The following is a 23,178-nucleotide window of genomic DNA, read 5'->3' as shown; positions in this document are numbered from 1 at the left end:
TTGGATATTTGCTGTATGAGAAGGTTTTTAATAGCAAGTCTGATTAGGGGTATATTGTAATAATTGTATACAAACTTGACCTCTGAACTCAAATTACTACCATATTGTGGTCCAATGTTTTTGGCATGTATATAAATTATTGTCAAGAGATTTTTACATTGTGCTGGGTCATGGGATATTTTTATTTTATTTTTATTTATTTTTTTACAAAAAGAACAGTATTTCTATTCCTCACAACATAGCAATTTCCTTTCACATTAATATTGAAAATGTGATAAAAAAACAAAAAACAACAGAGAAGCACTTTTCGCACAAAACAAAATTGAGAAGTTAGAATGCATACGCATTCCCGCCGGCTGCAAGCAACATGTTAAATGACATGGCTGTGTTTCAGAATCCCCCTTCCCTGAGAGTATTAATGATTGGTTTCAGTTCTTACAATAGTTACAGTTTGAGATTCCATTCCATATGACGAGATTAGTCTACCTGTTAGAATGGACTTACTTAGTTGAATTATTCAGAACCTTTGCTGCGGTTTAGAATCGGAATACTAACTGCTGCAATAAGGGTAGCATTTCAGTTCTAAGAGAGAGTTGTAGAGTGTGTAGAACTTCTAGAAATGATTTCAGCAAAATGTCAGCTACAAAGCAATTTTGATCCAACCTTATAGGATGCACAAACTTCCACTAACAAGTTCATAACATGTTTCTTTTAAGGTAGGGCTAAGGAAAGGCTTTAAAAATAATTAACAGATTTATTTCCATTTTCTCACCAATCATTTAAAATGTCTGAAGTAACAATAATTCATTAAGATTTGGTTATCTGATTTACATTCTGGGACCAAAAAAAGGTCAAAGGTCAAAATTCAGGGTAATGCATTTTAAGTAGACCAATACATATTAAAATATGTGTTCTTAACCAGTATTTGTGGTCTTAAATATGACGGTATATTGAATTTTATTTTGTGGACATTTGTTTTTGCATACACATCCAAGAAAAACACAATTATCAAATTATCTTCTTCTAGCCTTTTATGGCGTACGACAAAAAGTGAATACCTGCTGTACTGGTGTGTTTTTGTTTTTTTGCATATACAGTATATTATCGCTCTTTGTGATCACTTCAACTTCCTTTGCTGGTGCATGTGTGATCGAGGACATTTTTCTAAACAGATTGAGGTTTAACCCTGTGCGGTTCTATGTCAGACCAGGTCCGACATTACAATTTTCCCTTTCCAGTCCGATGTCGGACCCTGTCTGACATCATCAAAAAGACGTAAAGCATAGGTCTCTAGGGGCATATATCATAGCCCCATACACCACAGAGATAACACGGACATAATCAAAGGAGATAGCTGCTTCTGCATTCAGCACTAAAAGAATATCACAAATGTTTGCAGAGCTTTTTGAGATGTTTATAGTAATAAAATAAAAATGGATCGTATTATTTCCAGTGTTCAGGACTAGTCCTCTCCTAAATAGCCATACGTGCAGATATTTTTCCACCCCGAACTTGTGGCTACCTATAATGTCACGGCTCAAAGGAAAACACTTTTGTTATTTCAAAATTTGGACAAATTTTGGAAGGGGGACCTTGGGGGAGGGGGGGGGGGGGGGGGGGGGGGGGGGGGGGGGGGGGGGGGCTCTGACATCTTCACGCGCGCTGTCAGAAATGCTTTCCGTAAATGATTTAAAAACGGTAATGATTAGTCACACACACGTGACCTTTCCAGCAGAGTAAATCCTGCCATCAGCTTCCGCAACAACATATATAAAATCTCGCACGGATAAAATTATTTCTGATGGACTTTTTTTTGTTTTGCCTTGGAATGCATGCAAAAAAATGTTTGTTTGGATATTTGTACCATTAATATTTAATTTTTTTTTAAAAAAGCAAGAGAAAGCAAAATATGTATGGTTAGCACCTTGTTATCATTTTACCCAGCATATCGGTAAACTTGTCAGATACTGTATTGAGTCACCCTGACCTGTAGTATAAATTACTTATTCTCATCAATTCTATGGACGTTTTCTCAAAGGGTAATTGACAAGTCCATTACACTGTGTAACAATTTTTTTTTTTTTTTTTTTTTTGTTCCTGGGTAGTAGGTGTTATTTCCTAATTGCTTATGCCTCAAAAGTATAGAAAATGGCTATTATTCCCCACAAACTTTGCTTTTGTGACCAGGACAGTGATATTTCAAAATATCACTATTTCCAATGGGAAAACGGGCAAATGTGTGTCTTTTTGTTCACATAAAGTCAGAAATTATACTGTAAATACAGTATAATCGTAAATCTCGAAAAACTACTCACTTCTAAATCTTTTGTAATCATTTTTGTATTACTTTGGTATAAATACATGTTAATTTGGATTCATATGTTGTTTTTTTCTGACTTTATGTGAACGAAAAGGCATACATTTGCCCGTTTTCCCATTGGAAATAATGATATTTTGAAATATCACTGTCCTGGTCACAAAAGCAAAGTTTGTGGGGGAATAATAGCCATTTTCTATACTTTTGAGGCATAAGCAATTAGGAAATAACACTTACTACCCAGGAACAAACATTGTGTTACATAGTGTTATTTAAAGCATATTTTCTTTTTAATATTTTGAAAACTGTCATCTAAATTACATTTTGTGGGTCATTTTAGATCCTGAGGACAAAACTAGCATAAACCTTCAAGCCCTTTTGTGAAAAAATAGCAGCTGCTAAGGTCTTTAAACGCAACTCAACTAACTTGACATCATGTGTTCCCAAGTATATTCTACACACACACACACACACAAACACACACACACACACACACACACACACAAAAGCCAGCTTTCAGCATGAGTTGCAAGCCTCTGACAATAAGCATTGTGTGTCTGGGTCGTGAGACCTGAGATAATAGGGGTTGTAATGCCTTAATACCTGTAGAATTTAAGCAGAACTTTCATTTCTGGCTAAGGAAAATGACCAGTAGATTTTCTTATTAATGTTGATATTTTTCCACAGTGAACTAGGTTTAACCCTGACATTGTCAGTTGGTTTTAGCCAGCAACAGAAAGAAATTCTAGGTATAAAACCGCAACCCATTTAAGAGGCTTCTAGGTCACTTAGAGTTTGCTGAAGCGTCTTCCAAGCCTGAAGGACCAACTACTTGTGGTGTTCCCTTCCTGCCATTCTGTTCTGCTTTGCAAATTGTTCCCCATGTTGTATAGCTGAAGATCAAACTTCATAGAAGTTAAGATTGCATTCTTGCTCCATTGATACTGTCTTTGCCAAGCACGTCTTGGAGTACTACAGTAGTCTTGTTTTACTTGGCTTATTGTGCTTAAATTGGACTCCTGTTTAAAAAAGTTGAGAAATGAAAATGCTGTACCTATCACACAAGCTTAAATGTTGCTTTGCTGATGTCACATTCTGTCCTTGCTGTAGAACACAGCAGTGTAAACTTCACATGCTTTCAAAGAGATTCTACGCAGCATAGACAAAGGAAATGGGATCTTCCCTTTTCAGAAGTCGTGCTTCAGCATTTATTTTTACATTTGGGTGCAACTGAAATTACTTACACAGGGTTACGCATTACTGTTGTGCGGCAAAATCTTAAGCAGTGTTGTATGTCTTAGCCCCTGTTTAGGCACAAAGATAAATGAATTCATTTCTAAACTTTCTGTTTAGGCTTTTTGTACTATGCATCTGTAGGGATTGAATTTTGTAACAATTTTACGATATGTATTGCATACTTGGCAACATTTGGAAACTGTTCAGCGGGACGCTCTTGGGGGGGGAGGTCACACGCGTCATACACATGGGAGGAGTCATAAGCAAAAAAAATATATATATATATATATATATATATATATATATATATATATATATATATATATATAGATATATAATATATAAATATATTTATAGTCCTATAAGGATACGTAGTCCTACGCCCGGGTAACGATCTTTTGGGCCTGAGTGTGTAAATATCAGGACTTTATTCCTATGCATCAGGATGCGGGACATTTGCTAGAAAACCCGGACTGTCCCGACCATATAGGGACTGTTGAAATGTATGTGTGTTGTATTTTTGCACGGATCTGTGTATTCCTGCTAAACCTCTCAAGTTTTACGTATACAATAAGATTCTTTTTAACTGTCCTGTAGTGCCTTGTTGCGTAAGACCTAGGGTTCGGTGATAATGACATTTTCAGCTGTCAATTTATCATATGTAAATTATCACGATAATCGTGATTATCGGCCAAATAAATAAAATTTAAAATTTTTGTAATTTCTAAAATTCATACTTGAGCAGCATGACAACCAACAATCATTGAGTTTAGAAGAAAAAAAAAAACTAGACCGTGCATGTGCTGAGTTTTTAAATTTCTGGTGGGTGCCCAGAACAAACAGGAGTATAAAAATATACCTATTGTAATTTGTATATTAATAAATGATGTAGTATAACATAATCCATATATTCTTATTTAAACATTTGTTAATTCAAGAACATTTACTCATAAAAGAAAGTGCCACCAAATGTATTATTATAACAAAACAAAATTGCTGGAAGCTTTTGTTTTCTTGTGCGGCGATTCTGCCATTTAAGAGAATCAAACTAGGTTTAAAAAAATTGCAGACAGTTTTAATAAAATAAACCACCTCTCCTTCCATTAAAAGTTATCCCTGTACTATTTGTGCAACTACCCTTTTTACCGTGACAACGCCATGGGAACAGATATATATATATATATATATATATGAGGGTTCTGAGCACCTGCTTATTTTTTCCCCTATGTGGTGCACAGGCTGCAGTATAGTACTCATGTCTTTACTGTTTGTAGTTTAAAATAAAGAAGCAACAAAAGCAACACATTTGTTTTAAGCTATATTGCACGTGTGCCATTGGTTGTGTTTTCTTGTTTTCCTTTTGCAATTATATTTAATTTACTTTAAAAAAATAATAATAATAAATCCTGTGTCAAAATGTTTAATAGTCAAACATTCCACTTTTCTACAGTGAGCAAGCATTTATTTTTTTTTTTATTATTATTTTAAAAACAAAAGTATTTGTGTTTTTATGTTAGAAAACCAGTCATGCTTTTGCCAGTGTACAAATTTATTATGAAAATGAAACCATGTCGTGAAGTTAAAAGATTTTGTTTAAAATCAATACTTAACTTCCCAATGTAAGCAGTGGTCACAAAGATCATGTTTACTCACGCAGACAGTTCAGTACCACTTACTGCTCGGGCGATAATTATGATTAAAGGTCATTTTTCAACACAATAAAATTATCGCTACAAAAAAAATATTGTGATTATTGTTCAAACCCTAGTAAGACCACTGAGGCATCATCAGTTTTTGCTGCAAATACCTGCTGGTCCCAATGAGTTTGGATAATCAGTGCCTCGTGGTAGTATTCAAAGCTATTTTAACAGTTTTCATGTTGGAAGAATGAGGTGCATAAAATTGCAAATGGATGTCAGTAAGTGAGTATCTTAAGTTCTTTGGAAAACTATTGAAGACCATAAATGTAGGTCAGTTTTGTGTTGCATCAGATTTGCTTTGAGAACAGAAGAGGGTACACGAACTCGCCTTGCTCCTGATTATTAACCAGCGTCTGTCAGTAAAGCATATATCATTATTTACCATTTTAGTATCCTCCAGAGAACTTAAAAGCCATCATTAGGTAAATTGATCCCTTACTGTACAGGGCAGCTATGTGGAAACATTAAGCGGTTGGATCACACGAAGCCAGACTAAGCAGTGATTTAGACTTTGAGTGCTAATTTAATCCTTTTAATACATTAATCAAAATGCAGATGGGTCAGTAAAACCAATTGGTAACAACAAGACGTAACACATTTTGAGAACCTGCCCAAAGCAGTCAAGGCAATCTTGAATCATTAATGACTTGTCTCGTAATAAATTCTCTGTAGGGAATAAGCGTACATTGAAACAACACTACAGTTAATAGATAAGAACAGCTCCTTTATGCTCTGCATATATTGTTGCATGTTTTTTCACAGCCAGTGGTACAGGTTAAATATGTTCTGCGTTGTAAAGGACATCCTGCAAATTGATTACATGTGCAACAGCCTTAAAGTGTGACTTACCAGGCTATAGTGCTGTCAACAAAACACATTGTTGCCTGCTGAGTTGTACATATTCCTGCTAATATATTTTTAACACTATCTCAATTGTTTTGACACTTCTGTTGACATATCCTCAATCAAATAAGTTTTTGTATAGTTTTGTTTGGATAATAACATGAAGTCTACTCGTGAACACTTTTTGTCAATGTCACATAAAGTGCCATACCACATATGTGATGTATGTTTTATACAATGCAAATTAAATAAGCAGACAAGTAAAATGAACCATTTTTATAGCTTATTGTAATTGTCATTGTGTCATTGCAAGTTGTGTTTTTATTTTTTTTTCATTACGTGGTCATAACAAAATTATGATTAATAAATATGGTTCACACCTCCGTCTTGGTGGTAACTGTGCAATTGTTACAAGGCTCTAAATTGGCGAAAGAAAGGACAAGGCCAAAATTACTTTTAGTTCAATACATTTGTAAAGGGCAGCAAGGCCACTAAACATAAATCAAGGCCAAAGTGTAGGATGTTGTGTCATTTTGCTTAGGATTCATATATAAAGCTATTTGTTAGCCATAGAAAGAAAGAACAGTTAAACTTAATAACTATTTATTTTTTCAGAAAATGCTGTTTTTGGCAAAAGCTGCCTCTGTATATTTTTAATTGTATGAACTGTGTGGCTACTGGCTTGCTGGCATGAGGGTGACTTGTGCCCACAGGGTCAGAAAATACTTTTTTGGCAAACAGCTTCACTGTCAGAGGAACAGAGATGGCATCACAGAGACGCACAGACAGCAGTTCAGCACTTGGCAGCCAGGGGGTAGCTGTGCACCAAGAGGCGGCGAGATCCTTGACTGGGAAATTAAACTGGGAGGCCCGGCAACCGGCAAGCTACATTCAATTTGAGCCTGTAAGGACGTAGCTCCCTGCACTGAAGGCATTGGTTTTCACCACTATGCTATGGGACCATTTTGTTCATTTTTGGTAGTATATGTTCTACACAGTTTAACACAAGCTAAACTCTGAAATACTGTTCCTGCGTGTAGCAAAGAAAATGCCGAGGCGCTGTGTTGCATTTATGGATGACCTGAAAACATAAATAATGACAATAAACTAATACAATGTAGAAAAGTATTTCCTACCATCTTGGTTTCGTTGTGGTTAAAAAAAGGAAATTAAAATAAGGTGATAATGGCAATTAAACTGAATTCAAGTGAGTTTCAGTAAATCATGTTTTATAAACCTGAGAAACATATTTACAAGTGGTTATACATTTTTAAACTACTGACCTGCAGAGTGTGGAAGGCCGCCTACTTTTTTTTTTTTTTTTTTTTTTTTTTTGAAGACTGTTTTCTGAGATTTATTGCGCGATAAAAATTCATGTGCATGAAAGGGTAGTGTTTGCTGTTTCGTTTTTTTTCCCCAGCTGATGCGCCTTAATCAGGTAATCATGTTATTGTTTGGATCCAAACACTTCCTAATTTGGTATGTAGAGGCATTTCTTTGCTGTAGCAAAAGGGCACTGCAGTCATAATTACAGTGAATAGACCTACATGTTGACAGGCTTTGCAGAAATTGAGAAGGGCACCCATGGCAATTGTCGCATGGCCACCGTTAATTTTGAGCCCTGGTATTAGTCATTGATAGCCCACATCTGTTTTAACAGATTACATTCACACTAGGCTAAAATAAAAGGAAAGAAAAACTTGTGTCTTTTTATGAGGCAGTAGTTATTTGGGGTGTGTCCTATATTTTTTTCTATAAAATGGATTATACCCCGCGATAGCATGTAAAGTGCAGTTGAGGGCAGGGCTGTGTACTTGCCAATAGTTGATGCCTGCCAAGTATGCTCGTGGTTCATAGCATGTCATAGGGCTAAAATCAGTGAGGTGAGCGACACATACCCTTATCTTCCCCTTTCACCACACTCATTGAAATGGCCTCGCGCGGGAGGAGGAGCAGCTTGCAGGCTTGGAGAGAATGTGTCGGCTAAGTGCTCTTGCATCAAGCGTGCTCACTGTGCTTAGTTACACTCCTTGGAGCTGCATGTCAGCGGCAACTGCCTTGAAGTGAGAATTAGCAACTTTGTGTAAGTTTAGATGAGTCATTTCATGGTACATTGTACTGCTGTATTATTTAAAATGTTAAGTATTAAAAGCTCAAGTCCTAGTTCTATTTAGAAGTGCTACTTTATAACTGTGGTTTCTTATTTATAGGCTGCTAGAGTTTTAAACTATGGATTGTTCATTGATACGGTAATAAGTTTGCTAGGGTCCTGTTGTCATTTAGAAAACTGCATCCTCACTGTAGCTTCTAGACTTAGCTATGTATGGTATATCTTTCCTCATTTATTTTGAATCATTCATAGTTCTTGGCTGCTTTTTGTTTTCTTTTGAATAGCTTTTGACTGACAGCAAACCAGCTCAAACCCTCTCAACCTTAAATACTGTAGACCCTGCCAACATACTGCATCATTTCAATTCCAGCGAGGCAGAGATGGACTGCAAGTAAGAGAGGCAATAGCTCCGTTTTAATATGTATTTATTTATTTATTTATTTATTTATTTGCCTTCTTAATTACCTTAACAGGGTTCTCCCCAGGCCTTTTCAGCCGGACAGGCCGCCTGGCAAAGTGGCTGTTGCCGCCCGGCTGAAAAAACCCGACCTGCCTGTCTTGCAGATGCTACTGTGCCTTTTAACAATAAGGATTGATTTCGCTTCTAGGAGACAGTTGTGGGTGGGAGGGAAAAAAAAATCTTGAAACACATGACATTTGTGTTACTCCGAGAGGCTAAAACGTTCAAAATGACTGCTAAAAAAATAACCAATTATTTTAAAAACAAAAATGGTGACAATGAATGCAGACAGTCAAAATAAGTTGAGCATTTTTGGGTATTCAGTCAATTTTTTGTCGTATTATTGTACTGTAAGGTGATATATAGTACATAATAGTTATGCATATGCACCAAAAACAAAACAAAAAAAGTGTATTCCTTTTGTTGTGGTATTGCAACAATATGTACTGAGGGGCTTGTGAGAGATGTATTGGGGGTTCATGTACAGAGGCTGTACGCCTGTAAGAAGAAAGGCGTAATGGGATATCAGATAAGCAGTGCTAACAAGTGCTTAAGTGGAGAGGTGCTGGATTATTACACTGCGGTTTCATGCAACAGTTATGACCAAATGTGTCCAAGTACTGTTGTGTTAAAAAATAATGGTTAAAATGAACAATTGCATCAAAAAAATGTAGAAGTGAAAAACAAAAATAGACGCACATTAATAAAATGCCCTGAAAACTTAACATACAGATTATTATTATTATTATTTTTTTTTTTTAATGAAGCATTAAGCTCAACGATTAAGCTAAAAAGGAAGTGAAAAGGTTACTTTTTTTTTTTTGTGAACTCCTCCAATAACCCTACGTTAACTTTCCCCAGTCAAATCTTCGTGCCCAAATAAGCACGGTAATTTCCATAATAAAAAAAAAAAAAAAAACAGTAATGAAAAAAAAATTGAGAACATAAAGAGCGACCAGATTTAGTCAACAAAAGACAACACAATATTCAGATTCTTTGTCGTATTATATATTTAAGGTAAGGCAAGTTTATTTTTCCGTTAAAAGTTCTCCCGGCTATAATGTTCTGCCCGGCTGTACAGAATTCCTGCAGAGAACCCTGCTTAAGTGAAAATCAAAACTAAACTGGCAAAGTAAAATATATGTTATTGCCAGCTAGTCTCCTTCATGTGGTATCAGTACTGGTAGAATGCACCCTTTGGATTGAAGGGTTCTTTGTTTTCCAGCTGGATTAATTTTGAATTAGTATTTTGTTTAAAAACCTTTCTCAAATATTTATCCAGGATAGACCAGCTTGGATTCAGAGTCACGTTTACATCACTCGAAAAGACTACCGTGCTTGTGGTTTAAGTGTTTTAAATGAATAAATAAATTGTGCAGTTCATCAGTTATGCAGGTGATGTGTTTAGTCAGGGAGTGGTATTATGAAGTAGGTAATAAATCTACAATATTCCCCATGATTAAGTGAGTTGTTGAATCCCTGCTGATGCATGCTGTCATGAGTTTGCTGAACTATTGACTGAAAGAATGTTTGCTCCTTGTCAAATTGAGATTTTTTTCCCCCCCGCAATAAAAGAAAGCTATGGATGCACACATTTAACAGGTTAACTAGTGAATTATTTATTCTCTCAGATATTTATACTCTCGTTTGTATGAGGTCCTGACCTGTTTCCAATGTTCTTGACCAAGGGGATTTGAGGCTAGTCTGCAGACTTGTGCAACTTTGTGCTGGATGCATGTTTGCTTTAAAATGGGATTTTGAAATTATTTTAGTCGCAGAGTGGATTCTTTTTCCTGACAATTTTGCGTGGCTTGGAGTAAGAAAAAAAAAAAAAAAAAAAAAAAAAAAACCCTTGCACTTCAACCCGGTTTGACATCAGATCTGAAACCGCATTTTGGAACTCTGCACGAACAGTTTTGCAGTTTGTGAGAAGTTTAGTAAATTACATTTCAAACAGAGGCAAGACATATACAAAATACATTTATATTTCTTTAGAAACATGTCAATAGGTTGAAACGTGTAATTTTACGATCCAATCCTTATGCAATAATTTTTTTTAACTTCTAGGAATTACTTGTTACTGATTTAAATGGCGCAAGGCTTTGCTGAAATAAAAAAATAATACAAATAAAAACCTGGCAGTGTGTTTACCTCCAGGCGCTGCAATTTTAAAATACTTTTTTGAATCCAAGAAGTGGTATATGATTTACACTGTATGATCCTCCCAATTCCGCAAGTGCTAACATTTACTACTTGTGAAGGCATTATCTTAAGCCTACAATACATATTTGAGGAGTGGAAGACTCTGAATCAGCCAGATCACATTTTTATATGAAATAGAAATGGTTTTCTAGGACACAATTGTGATGAAGCCTGTTTCTCTAATGTTTTTCAACTTGGGAATTGAAACTACCATCTTGTCTTGCAGTTCTTTACAATGCATCTGCAATTGGAGCGCTACCGAAAAGGTTGAGATCTCAATAAAGACTGAAGACATTTTATTAAGAGACATTGCTGGCAAATGTTTTGGTGAAAGCAGCTCAGTTAGAATGTAATGATGAAAGCTTGTCAAACGAAGGGAGTGTTTTAACAACACTCTAAATGTCCGACTTAATGTTGGTTTATGTTGTGGGAGTGTGTGTGGTTGACATAGTGTGTGTGTGTGTGTGTGTATTTAAATGTTATTTAAGGAGGCATTTGGTTTGGTATTCATGAAACTGTAGACTTCTCTAAAGCTGTTGGTTTATTTAACAAGTCTGTTTAGTTGTGTACATTAAACAAACAGTCTAAGTAACTTCTGAGTTGAAAAGTTATAATCAGAGACTATTGGTACAACATTTCAAATAAGACCAGAAGGGGGTAACTGGAAGGCCAAACAAATACCTGGGAAGGATGTGGTTATTACGGGCTTCCGTTTTTATGGTTTGTACGGCAAGTGATGAAATAGCATATAAAGGCACATTATTGCTCAGACAGTAAACATCTTAAAAAGCAACCTTGCTCTGGCCTGACTTGTAACTGGGGTGGTCAGGTCATGAACATCTGAAGCCACGTGGCTATATGATAGTCGAGGAGGCAGGAACAGCGGGTTCCTCTCCTTTTAACCTTGTAGGCCTATCGGAGAAAGACATTGATTTAATTAGTTTCTGTGTCATAAACTAAAAAAGAATTGGGGCTGCACACAATTAGTTTGCTGATCTGTTGCTTTGAGTGCAATTTTCTTTCCTAGACCTGTGTACAGGTCTGCAGTGTTGAAAAAGTTAAGCCAAGACCTGTGCCTTAGAGCTCTGAGATACTATCGGCACGTAATTGGTTCTCCTTGTTTCAGGACCAGTATCTGGGAGTGTAATTACAATAGTGAGAAAAGGTTAGCTCCCAGATAATTTTTCTTGGGGATTCTGTATTCTCCAGGGACAGACCCACACTGCCAGTGTGATACAGAACAAATAATTAGTATTGTTAGGCTCAAGATTTGACTGGGAATCTCACTCTTGCTCTATATATGGATACTTTTTTTTTTTTTTTTTTTTATGGAGCCTGGGAGGGGACATCAGGGAAAGAGAGAGAGAGAGAGAGAGAGAGAGAGAGAGAGAGAGAGAGAGAGAGAGAGAGAGAGAGAGAGAGAGAGAGAGAGAGAGAGAGAGAGAGAGAGAGAGAGAGAGAGAGAGAGAATGTCTTACTATCTTGTGTCCACGATAGAAAATCTCATACACACTTCTAAAGATACTTTCGCAGCGACATGACCATACACACCAAAAGCGATACAGAGGCGATGCGACAGGTTTGAAAACTACCAGATCTATAAAACTATTACAAATTGCTATTGACAAAACTATGATCAAGACTGGTACATATTTGTCAGCATGATGTGGCAATTATGAGTGTCTTCTCTGACGGTATATGGCAATAAATCATACATACCAGGCTTATCCATTTCCTTCGAAATTGACTCCCTGTGGCAAAGTGGTTTGTAGTGCTTCGGTGTATAGGTGATTTGAGGTGCTCCAACAAAGGACAAACACAAGGTTTCCTGGTCAGGTTTCTTTTAATGCCCTTTTTAAACCGGGTTTCAAATAATAAAGCTGGCTCTACCCAGCAATGGGTATTGCCAGCAAAAACTGGACTCAAAATAATAAAGCTGGTTCTACCCAGCAATGGGTATTACCAGCTACAAAACAAAGGGGTTGCAGTCCCAAAATAATAACCACAGAAAACACGTCTCCAAACTGGGTGCTCTGGTGCAGGTGCGGTGCTCTGAGTGCTGGTGCGCGTTCAGATCTGGGCTTCTCGCTGCAGCTCCAGCTTCGTATCAGCCGTCTGGCAAAACAAACACAACACTTCTCAATGAACCCACACTTAATTCAAGGTCCCGTCCTTGTCTCCTCCCATTAACCACAACAAAGGAGCCGATTACGGCGTCACGTCCCCCTAAGGTACCCTAAGCCCCGCCCCCTCCGATAGCTAGTTCAATCACGTCTCCTCCAATTCATGACTGAAACTTCGCTCACCGTACTAGGGCGATGACTCCAGGTACCGTAACGCCGCCCTCTTCCTGAATGGCCGGCTCCCGACTGTCCCTGGGATGAACTGCCCAACCATTCAGTAGGAAGCCCGCAGCTCCTGTTACAGTGTCCAGCTACAGTGCCCTCACCGGTCGAGAGGGAGATTGTTGATTTGGATTCATTCGCTCTCCGTCACACTCCCATATATTGTCTTTGAAAACCTGTATCTTTGTAATTGCGATGACCTTTGTCAAAGCGCTGGGTATTTTTTTCAACGGCAAGTATTATTGTTTCCTCTGTCATTCTGGAGACTGCTTCACCCTGCTGGACCACGTGCATTGGAGCTGTTTTCTGATTGCTCAGTGCCCTAGTTGACGCGCGGATTCAGTCCTATTTATTTCGCGCCGCTCTCTCGTTGCCTAATGCATTGCTTGTGTTGTGAAAGATACTTATCAAAAGTATAGGTTCTATTTATTTTGTTGCATCGCTGTACAGTTGCCACGAGATAATACCTTGTTCAAATGACTTAGTAACTCGAGATAAGATAAGACGCACAAGATAAATTATTTTTTCTCTCATGTCCCCTCCCGAGCTCTGTAGTTTTTAACAAAAATGTCTTTTTTTTTTTTTTTTTGTCTTGCTATATTTGCATGCATGATGTGAAACAATAAGTATAATGGGGTAAGGGTTAGTATAATAGTTCAATGAATATTTTATGGCCATGCAAGCATAGTTACATCACAGGTAGTAATGTTCTTTCTGTTTATAAGCAGGGTTCTTGTTCAATAAAAAGACAAGTAACAGGAACTGTGTGTGGAGTGGACCTGGGTGTGTCATTAAACCTGCAGGTGATTGGAAATAATATGGTACAATATAATAATACAACAATACTGTTGTTGTATGTGCTGCAGTCTGAAGAGTCTGACATTTGTAGTGATCCCCAACTCCTCTCCCCATTTTTTATTTGGACTCTCAGACAACTTTCTGTTCCTGCCAAATTCTTTCCATAGAAGTCTCTTCTTAGTGTTTAGTGATGGGGTGGCAACCTGTTGTAATCTATCACACCACTAAGAGACTTGCAGCATAATGAAAGAAGAAAACCATTGAAACACAGTTATGGAGTTAGATGTTCATGAAAGTATTTATAGTAGTTGCCATGTTTTTAAGTCTAACTGCCTTTTGAGCAACAAACTTAAATAGATTTGTATGTTTTCAGCCCTTTATTTGTGCATTGTCATTTTAATTATGTAATCTCTATCACTAAAACCATTATTAGCTGTACTGCAATAGCTATGGCAAAGACTATAAGTGAGTTAATGGCCATGGCTTCAGGTTGAATTAAAAGAGCTGTAGTCTGGTTTGTTGCCTCACTGAAAGAGCAGCCAGTTGGAACAGCACATTATGATTTAATAAAAATGTTATTCTTGGTATTGTTGCCTTAGAATTATATCTGTATTCATTGTGATAATAGATTTATTTTTCCTTTTATTTCTAAAGGTTGTTAAACACAATGAACAAAGTATTGGAGTGTCCTTGCTTTACTGTAATACATTAAATTAGAGAAGAACAATGAGCAGCCTGTTAAAAATTAATAATAATAATAATTTTCTGGATAAGTGTATGCATTATTTGTCTCATTGCAGGGATTTAATACTACATTTGTTTTTTTAGTTTATTTTATAGCTTGTATTATGATCTGCTAGACAGTGTAATGTGAGTATTTAGTTGCCTGTAATATGGCTCCCCCTCCCCCACTCCACATCTGTTGTTCTATGAGTCATAGTGGCAGAGACACAGGCAAAGACAAAAATGGCTGTGGTTGCTACCTGTTTGTGGTTGATTGGTTCCGTCCGTTCCCCCCCCCCCCCCCCCCCCCCCATTGCTGGAGGCACTGAAGAGAACAGCCAGCCGCTTATCAAGTGCTTCAAAGCTAGTTTGCTCAGTGTATCAGTTCAAGAGAAAATGGCTGCTCTTTCCTTGCCTTGTTTGCAGATCTGTCAGCAGATGACTCTGCAGGAGAAAATGGGGTCTCCATCATGTGAAGTCTGAATGCTTGCTTTTGTTTCCCTTTTTAGTGCCCTGTTTTTCCACATGTTTGTAGAGGCTGGTGTATTTAAACACATATGTTATTTGTTTTAATTTACAGCTTGTAAAAATCCGAGGATCTATTTTTTTTTAGATTTCTTTCCAATTTGTTTGGTGTTGTTGCTGTGAAGTAAATTGTTTCAGTAACTGCATTGTTTTTCTTTTAAATCCCTTCTACAGCAGGGAGGGATAGAGGTGATTGCTGTTAGCTCAAATTTGAATAATCTCTTGTATTTTTATTTATTTATTTATTTAAATTAGGGCTGTTATTAATAACCATGTTTTTAACATTAAGAGAATACTCACGAGTCTGCCAGTATTGATGCAACTTGTATAAGATGACGTACAACATTTATTTGTGGAAAAAGTGACATTATAAACATACTACTTTTTTTTATTTATTTTTTTATTCACGAATGAAACACAATTGGCGTCTGTAAGAATAAAAATTACCTCAACCAAACCATATTTCAAAATAAAAAAAACGATCTCAGTAATGTGTGTTTCAAGTTTGCTTTGATCTTGGATCTCGCACAGTGTAGACCATGAGCAGTGGGTCTCACACAGTGCAGATCTGTCTAGTTTGCAAGCAGAACATGGTTGAAGTTTTTTTTTTTTTTTTTTTTTTTTTTTTTTTTTTTTTTTTTTTTTTTTTTTTCCCACAGTCTTTGTAGTTAGAATTTCTGTTTTAAATGATAGGTATTACAAACCTTTCAATATAAGTGCTTCTAACTTTGCAAAATAGATATTCCTAATAATGCAATTGGCTACTGTAAAAACTGTGACTTTAACATACTCGTTTACTTTGATTTCTGGTGTATCCACCCCTCCTCCAGTCAAAGAGCAATGGTGCAGCTCATCCATTGCTCTCACCTCCCACAAGTAATACTGTGTGACATTCCCTTTGTCTTTCTTGGGATGTTTGGGCTGTCCGTGACAAACTATGTAACTAAACAGGACGCCATTATGGCATGACATTGAGGCCCACCAGCTCTGCGTCCGTGCTCCAGTGTGAGCAGACTCGCTCTTCTGGGCAGCCAGTTTTATCTGTTAGGGTATTACCGTTACATTTTAGAAGTGTTGCAAATATAATAGGATTGCGATATTATTGGCACCTTAGTCTGTGTGTGTCTGTGACATATAATAATTTTATTGATCAGCACAGGTACCAGTCAGGTTTTAAATTACCCGGCCCGGGTCTTGTTTAGAAAATGTGACAATGCAGTTGTAAGTACGGGTCTCTGACTGGCATAGTAAAGACAATGTTAAAACAAGCTTTGCATTAGCGGTAAGTACACCTCAGTAACATTAACTGCGGTGATTGTTCTTCTCAGGAACTAAATGGGAAGGAAAACAACATAACAACAACCTGTTGGGTTTGTCAACGTTAACTCTTAATTATCCATTAATAATAATAACCGTGTGGCTTCCAATACAGAATCCGTTATCTGCAGTTATTACGGTGTTATAGTTTTTTTTTTTTTTTTTACCAAAAAAGGTCGAATAAGTAGCCTTTATTTAAAAATAAATAAACAAATAAAGTATTGTGAGAGGTGTACCACAGAAAACAGGCTGAAAACCATAAATAAGAGCTTGCTCCCTGCGGTGTAATGGGTTGACCCGCATGTATGCGCGACCACGAAAAATCCACAGCTGCTTATCCTTAACGAATTAAGGATAATGGTCAATTGGTTAACTGTCTGCTTGTTAAAGTTAATGGCACCTCGATAAAAAGGGCTTAGCCAGCAGCTTTGTGACGGGTTATAGAGGAGTAAGGAGCAGAAGAAAGAAAAATAATCCAAAACTTGAGTAATAGAGCCAGTGTTTGTTCCATACAAAGTATTGTTTACTTAGTGCTTCAACAGAGAGCTGGGTTTATTTTGTTTGTTTTATTGACAGTTGTTTCGCCACCTCGGTGTAAGAAATAAAACCAACACTGGTTTAAAACTGTAAATCAAGACTGCGGCCTGATAATTTACACTGTACTCGGCCACTGTGTCATATTACAATTAGCAAAAGCATGCCATCAGCAGTTTAAATACAGTATACAGATCTCATTGGTGCTCAATCATTGAGGACAATACATAAAAACAAGTCCTTGTGGGGTCGCGATTATGTTTACTGCAGAATTCTATTTTACTACAGTACACTTGAAGTGATCGTCTCGTGAAGGTGCCTAGTTTTAACTGCTGTGCTGTGTTACTTGTAATGGCCTTTGAATTAAAATTACATTTACAGTACAGTATTTTACTGTCAGGACTACCACTGCATTTAAGCATCTGTGGCTTAGAGAGAGAGAGAGAGAGAGAGAGAGAGAGATCCGCACTCACTATGGTTCGGTATCTGAAACATGCTATATTAAAAACCTAAGTAATTCATCAATAACTGCCATTTTTTCAATTAACCTTGCAGGATATTGTAAACCTCTGGTTCACAGACCATATAAACGAACCTTGTTCACTTGAAAACTGCATTGTGAACACAAACTAACTCAGTCCTTAAAAAAAAAAAAAAAAAAAAAAAAAAAAAATGGAGAAAGACCAAAAAAAAAGAACTTTAGTTAGCATCCACAGGAACTTGGTCCCTTTGCTCGCAGATAAGTGTGAACAGCAAGCACAGTGATACATTGTTTAAAACTAAACGAACCAGACCTGTTTGAAACGGACGCAGTGTGAATGCAGCCTAAGAGTTAGCCTTGGCCGCTGAGTCTGCAATGATCTATTGTCAACGGTTCAGTGTCTTGCTATTGGTTGTGAGACAGAAGTAACAGTCATTTCATTGGTTCTTTGTTTCCCAGGGGAAGGGTTGTGGAAATTTAGTCTTTTTGAAGCTCGGTTGAACTACGGTGGTTGAAAAGGCAACATGTCCTATGTGAAGTGTGGATTTGTGAACCGACACCCTGAAAAACATATTTATTTCTTGGTCTAGTTGATTTGCTTCACTGATTTGTTAAGTGTGCTATCTGCTTACAGAGCTGAATGCAAGTACAGCACTGAAATTGAAGCGCAGTAAAATCAGGCTTAGCAGGAAAACATCCTTTTATTATGACAAACCCATCGACATCCCACTCGAGAATATTTTTTGCTCTGACTTTAAACATCAAGAAAACCGGTTCTATTGTAGTTGGGCACATTATAAGCAAAAGTAACATGAAACCTATTAAAATGTATTCCACACATATAAATAAAGATCTAGACATAGATGCTTATTCCAACATCTAAAGAAATGTCTAATATGCAAGAATTAGGGAATTCTTTAAGTGGTGTTTTGTTACTTACACAATATTTAGCATTTTGTTTTCCATATTTGCAGAATATTGATACAGCTTGGTTAAAGTAAGAAAGGAGTCACTGTGGTATGTACAGTTTACTTAATCTGGTTGAATTGCAATACCAAAACTTAGAGGGTTTAAATGTAAACTTGTGTCGTAGATTGAATACATTTTTTGACATCAGTGGCCATTGGCAAATGTCTGAATTGTTTTCTGAAGACCAATATTTGATTTTGTGTGGTGGTTTATTATTATTATTATTATTATTATTATTATTATTATTATTGTTTATTTAGCAGATGTCTTTATCCAAGACGACTACTAAATATCACTGTTCATTTAAATAGATGCAGTTTTGGGGCAATTCAGCAGTTATTAGCAGTGCTGCCTAGCTAACCACGTTTCAAATGCAAACTGTCTACACTGTGCGTGAGACTTGTGCATTTTGAACACTTTCTGGGGGTAGCTGCTCTGACACATCTATGAAAAGCTTTAGCAAGTATTTTAAAAATACATAGCACATCCTACAAAGAAAATTTTCCTTATTATTAGTAATGTCTAGCCTGTGTATTGGGTGTATGTTTTTGGCTCTTCAAGTTCCATTCCATCCAGTGTTATAATTAATTGGTTGTGACAGGAGACGAAAGTGAAGAAGCTACACCTTTTTTTATGTAAGCCTTTTGGTCCAGTGGCACAAAAGCAGCGTTTCTGTCATCTGGTAGTTACCCATCCAGAGGTGGTTTCAAAAGCTAGTTGATGGGCAGAGACTGAAGCAGTCTGTCAGTTTGACTGGCAGTAAAATGTCTGTGACGGGCAGCTAGAAACGTTGACTGTCCCTAACAAGAGTGAATTAGATGCCCTCTGGACTACGCTCTTTAAAGGCAGAGGCAATCAATGATTTGTTAGTTCCTGCCTTAGTGAATGCTTGTTAACAAAGCAAGTCACCGATAGGCCGATTCAATCCACACCCCCTCCTTTCATTCCTCTTTAACATGGGGGTCAGAGTTTTCATCTGGAGTCCACACTGCCATGGTTATGATGGCTCGTGATAGAAAGAGCCGTCTTGTTTTCACTTTTCTGTTGTCAAGCAGTTCAGTTTCTTCAGTTTCACTTAGAATGGTAAATTAGCCCGATTCGACATCAGTGACCATCACATGTTCCTTATTGTTCCTAAATTGTATAATCGGTTTCTGCAGCTTTTAATGTACAGCAATTTAAAATAAATAAATAAACAAAACAAATATTAAAAATACCCAAGGCTATTGAGAACAGAACAAGATGAAAATGATAAACTAAAGTTGATGTGGACTGACCATGTCTTTTATAAAAGCTGCAAAGTTTGTTTTGAGACCTTGAGCTTATTAGCAACAAGGCAAATGTATTATCCACAGAAAACTTTCTTCAGTTTTTGCTTTCCCTTCCATTTAATTCAAGTCCCTATGTCAAGATGCTTGTTACATTACTAATTGAAGGACTGCCATGCACTGTGTGCTCGTAACTGAATTCCATCATTTCAAATACAATACTGGAGTGGTTTTGTGCATTCGTTGGACAATACAACATAAATCCCTTTTTCATCCTGATTGCTCAAGTGTTTTTTTTTTTTTTTTTTTTTTTTTTTTATTGTGTAAGATGTAATACAATGGGACCAAAGAGGGGAATCCAAGAGACTCCACTGGCTGTGTGTATAAATAGACACATCAAGGGGATCAGGACTATCTTTCATAGCGCTGTAACAGCAATGTATATTGGGGAATCCTTGGACACCAGCTGATGTTTCTCTGTTGGAGAAATAAGAACCATTGCTCTGATTTGACTAGTGTTCAGCACTATATCGATACCTACCATATATTATGATACCAAAATCCTACGATACCTAATATTGGGGTAAAATAAAAATATCAGTGTCACCGTTTTTCGATACTGTGTTTTTTTTTTTTTTTTTTTAAGCTTTTAATACAAAACTCAAATTGTGTGCTTTAAAAACAGTATAAACTAAGCTTACTCATTTCCACTTGGCGGAAGTGACCAACTACCCTGCGCGCTCTGGAAAAATTAAATTACCGCAGCAGTCATGGCAAGTGCCGAAGAGAGGAGCTTGGTGTGGAAATATCGAATGTTTTTTAAAGAAGTGAAAAACAAACAGAGGAAATGCCACGAATTTATTGAAATATGCCACCACGATCTCTTTGCCGAAGTTCACTTTGACTGTAGTTTCTTCCGTTGTTTTAGTTTTAAGTGAATTCCAGTGCATATTACTTATAAAAAGTCACAGTAACGATAACACATAAAACAAGAGTGCGCTAGAAGCTAATCAAAAGGGAGTTCATTGGTGCTTGTTTGCTTTGTCATTACAGTGTATTTGCTAGAATGTGCAAAAATTTAATTTAACTCTACCGCATGTCAAATGTCAGCGATGTTTTCATATTCTTTGGATTTTCTGTTAATCCGTATTTTATGTGCATGTAATGTGACAGCTGTGAAAATCCTGTGTTTTGAATTACATGCATGAGCGATGGAAAGGCCAGAATGAATGCAGACTTCACTGCCAGCATATCAGTTTCCCTAACAGGATCAATGTGAAGCCTCACCTGCAGAGATTCCGAGTCAGACAACACAAGTCCGCCAATGCAGACAGCTACAGATTCAGCATGAAAGCAATGAAAAGTACTTGGTTTGTTATAGCAAGTATAGTGGTAGTCTTTCGTAAAAGATTGTTAAACGAACGCAGTGTTTTAAAGTTGAAGAATACAACGTTTGTGTGTCCTAATTCAAAACATTGTGTTTAAAAAAGTGTTTTACACCATACATGTATCAATTAGGCTAGTCTAGTTTAGCATTATGCTCTGTGTTTACTTGTTTTAGTTTTTAAAAGATTTGAACAGTATAGATTCATGGAGGTGTTATGTTGTAGTAACTTTTTAAGAACATAAGAAATGTTACAAACAAGACAAGGTCCATTTGGCCCATCTTGCTCATTTGGTTGTTTATTGATCCAAGCAAAACTTCATCAAGCCATTTCTTGAAGTAACCATGTAAATCAGCTTCCACAACAGTGTTTCATTTTTTCATTCCTTGCTCACATTTTTAGGGCACCTCCAAGATAACCTTGTATGAAAAACACCTGGCCTAGTTATAAAAAGTCTTCTTCAAGGAAAGTATTTCTGTGTTATCTATAAGAATTGAGAGATTCTTTGTAATTGGAGTATTTGAAGCTGGCCAAAACATCAGAGCTGTTTTATATATATATGTAAAACAACTGTATTGAATAAAAATTATTTAATTTGAAAACAGTAAACGCTTGAGTCATTCAGATACACGTGGAGCTGAGTTTGAAGGTTTGTTTGCTAGCCAGGAATTCAAAGGTAGTTTTAAACCGTCAAAGGTTTGTCAAGTTGCATTCACGCACTGCATGTTGTTTTTGTTTTGTTTTTTTCCCTCTTAATATTAAAATCCACTACCAAATCATTTTACGAAGCAAGTCCATATGGCGCCGCTGGCGTGAATGGAGGAGGTTACAGTATCCAAAGTTCTGGGGCGGTACCTACGGTTGTAGTGTTTCAGTAAAATATGCACTAAATATCTTGGTGTAAGAGAAGTGCTAGGTAGAATATGTTTGAAACATGCAAAATATACGCTAACACTAATAATTTTGAAAACCTGAGCACCGTCCTCCCCTCCCATCTCCATCTCGAGTTATCCAGAGGCAAACGTTTAATTTCTTCATTCGCCATCTTGACAGCAAAGCGTTGTATAGCATAAGCTGTATTGAAAAAAATGTCTCGGACGAGCAAAAAAAAAGGTGAATGCAAACTGTGCAAGCGACTCGTATCATGGAGGCATAACCAATCTCGGGTCACTTGACAAGCATTAGAAGTAGAAGTAGAAGAATATTTTTAATAGTAGTAAAATGTGACCTGTGATCGATAACCTGCTTGGAACGGTGACTGTTAAACAAAGCTGTGTTTTGACCAAGTCAACTGCAGTTCTCTTTATTGGCAGCAATAAGGTGCTGCTGCAATGCAAGCTTACTGTATGTATCGTAAGCAGCATCAATTGCATGTACATAGACATGTATTTTTATTTAAATTATAAAAACATGATTTATTTTCTGTATAATATATTTTTAAACTATGTGTGAATGTATTATTCAATGTTTGTATGGATTACCAGTAAAATAGGATTTTCAATCAAACATAAACAAGTAGCTATGGTGATGTCACTAGTAAATTATGCAAATTAGTACTATCGAAGGTTTGAACCTTCCTTCGGTAATGTGTTCTGAACCTTCAAAGGTCTAGATGTACGGGAATTCGTATAATTTGTTTTAGAGAAATCATTATTGTAATTGGTGTTCCGATACTTTAAGATGTAGGACTACTCCACTGCATGTAAGGTTGGTGGTACCAGCAGCATATTTTACTTCAGCCTTGCATAAACAACATACCGCAATGTTTGATGCTATACAGCCATTCTTTTAACACTAGAACCGCCATGTGGGTCATTTTGACCCATTTTGCACTTAAAATGTTAATTGCTGTTTCGTTGTAAGTCGCGTGTGTATATCCATTTTTGACTTTTCCTAAATATATGAATTAAATATCCTGATGGCGTTTGATAGCCAGAATTGCAAAAATGATAGTTATAAACAGTT

At 36.8% G+C, this 23,178-nt stretch overlaps 1 protein-coding gene across 4 annotated transcripts in view; it reads left to right on the top strand.

The window, feature by feature from the left end:
- The window catches only part of LOC121320663 (F-box-like/WD repeat-containing protein TBL1X), a 69,440-nt gene that overhangs the window by 16,754 nt on the left and 29,508 nt on the right, over nucleotides 1-23,178 (top strand). The window contains exons 1-2 of one of the 4 annotated variants that reach the window (XM_041259209.1): nucleotides 8,111-8,179; nucleotides 8,491-8,597. The exons of the other annotated variants lie outside the window; for them this stretch is intronic. The gene's annotated coding sequence lies outside the window, so the exon portion shown is untranslated. Of the gene's footprint in view, nucleotides 1-8,110; nucleotides 8,180-8,490; nucleotides 8,598-23,178 lie in introns of those variants that run through there. 4 annotated transcript variants of the gene reach the window in all.

Source organism: Polyodon spathula, chromosome 9 (genome assembly GCF_017654505.1).
Source record: "Polyodon spathula isolate WHYD16114869_AA chromosome 9, ASM1765450v1, whole genome shotgun sequence".
NCBI classification, from domain to species: domain Eukaryota; kingdom Metazoa; phylum Chordata; class Actinopteri; order Acipenseriformes; family Polyodontidae; genus Polyodon; species Polyodon spathula.
This window is presented reverse-complemented; position numbering and strand designations above follow the sequence as displayed.